A 2,325-nucleotide genomic window follows, 5' to 3' on the forward strand; every position below is an offset into this window, starting at 1 on the left:
ATCCAAAGATCAAAAGACGATCCAAAGGCTCCTTATACAATAGTCAAAAGTGCTATTTATACTAGACTAGTAACCTAGGTTTACAGAAAAGGAGTAGATAGTGTAGAAATCCACTTCCGGGGCCCACTTGGTGTGTGTTTGGGCTGAGCCTTGAAGCTTTCACGTGCATAGGCCATCCTTGGAGTTAAACACTAGCTTGGGTGCTAGTTTGGGCGTTTAACTCCAGCTTTGGTACCAGTTCTGGCGTTTTACGCCAGAAAATGGTCTCTAGTGGGCGTTTGGACACCAGTTTGGGCCATCAAATCTCGAGCAAAGTATAGACTATTATATATTTCTGGAAAGCCCAAGATGTTGACTTTCCAATACAATTGAGAGTGCACCAATTGGGCTTCCGTAGCTCCAAAAAATCCACTTCTAGTGCAGGAGGGTTAGAATCCAACAGCATCTGCAGTCCTTTCTCAACCTCTGAATCAGATTTTTGCCCAGGTCCCTCAATTTCAGCCAGAAAATACCTGAAATCATAGAAAAACACACAAACTCATAGTAAAGTCCAGAAATGTGATTTTTGCATAAAAACTAATAAAAATATACTAAAAAGTAACTAAAACTTACTAAAAACTACCTAAAAATAATGCCAAAAAAGCGTATAAATTATCCGCTCATCACAACACCAAACTTAAATTGTTGCTTGTCCCCAAGCAACTAAAAACAAAATAGGATAAAAAGAAGAGAAAATACAATAAATCTCAAAATATCAATGAAGCTTAGTTCTAATTAGATGAGCGGGGCTAGTAGCTTTTTGCTTCTGAACAGTTTTGGCATCTCACTTTATCCTTTGAAGTTCAGAATGATTGGCATCCATAGGAACTCAAAATTCAGATAGTTTTATTGATTCTCCTAGTTTAGTATGTTGATTCTTGAAGACAGCTACTTATGAGTCTTGGCCGTGACCCTAAGCATCTTATTTTCCAGTATCACCACCGGATACATAAATGCCACAGACACATAACTGGGTGAACCTTTTCAGATTGTGACTCAGCTTTGCTAGAGTCCCCAGTTAGATGTGTCCAGAGTTCTTAAGCATACTCTTTTGCTTTAGATCACGACTTTAACCACTCAGTCTCAAGCTTTTCACTTGGACCTTCATGACACAAGCACATGGTTAGGGACAGCTTGATTTAGCCGCTTAGGCCAGAATTTTATTCCTTTGGGCCCTCCTATCCATTAATGCTCAAAGCCTTGGATCTTTTTTACCCTTGCCTTTTATTTTAAAGGGTTACTGGCTTTTTCTGCTTGCTTTTTTCTTTTTCTTTCTTTTTCTTTATTTTTCGCCATTTTTCTCTCTTTTTTTTGCAAGCTTTTTCTTTTTCACTGCTTTTTCTTGCTTCAAGAAACAATTTTATGATTTTTCAGATTATCAATAACATTTCTCTTTTTTTTCATTATTCTTTCAAGAGCCAACAATTTTAACATTCATAAACTTCACTATAAAAAATATGCACTGTTCAAGCATTAATTCAGAAAACAAAAAGTATTGCCACCACATCAAAATAATTAAACTAATTTCAAGATAGAATTCGAAATTCATGTACTTCTTGTTCTTTTGCAAGTAGAAACATTTTTCATTTAAAAAAGGTGAAGGATTCATGGGACAATCATAACTTTAAGGCATAGACACTAGACACTAATGATCATCTAATAAAGACACAAACATAGACAAAACATAAAGCACAAAAAACCGAAAAATAGAAAAATAAGAACAAGAAAATTAAAGAATGGGTCCACCTTAGTGACGGTGGCTAGTTCTTCCTCTTGAAGATCCTATGGAGTGCTTGAGCTCCTCAATGTCTCTTCCTTGCCTTTGTTGCTCTTCCCTCATGCCTCTTTGGTCCTCTCTAATTTCATGGAGGATAATGGAGTGCTCTTGGTGCTCCATCCTTAGTTGCTCCATGTTGGAACTCAAATCCCCTAAAGAGGTGTTGAGTTGTTCCCAATAGTTGTGTAGAGAAAATTGCATCCCTTGAGGCATCTCAGGGATTTCTTGATGAGGGACTTCCTCATGCTCTTGTTGAGGTCCATGAGTGGGCTCTCTTGTTAGCTCCATCCTCTTTTTAGTGATGGGCTTGTCTTCTTCAATGAGGATGTCTTCCTCTATGACAATTCCGGCTAAATTGCATAGGTGACAGATGAGATGAGAAAAGGCTAACCTTGCCAAAGTGGAGGGCTTGTCAGCCACCTTGTATAGTTCTAGAGGTATGATCTCATGAACTTCCACCTCCTCTCCAATCATGATGCTTTGGATTATGATAGCCCAATCCACAGTTA

This window comes from Arachis stenosperma, chromosome 3 (genome assembly GCF_014773155.1).
Source record: "Arachis stenosperma cultivar V10309 chromosome 3, arast.V10309.gnm1.PFL2, whole genome shotgun sequence".
NCBI lineage: Eukaryota > Viridiplantae > Streptophyta > Magnoliopsida > Fabales > Fabaceae > Arachis > Arachis stenosperma.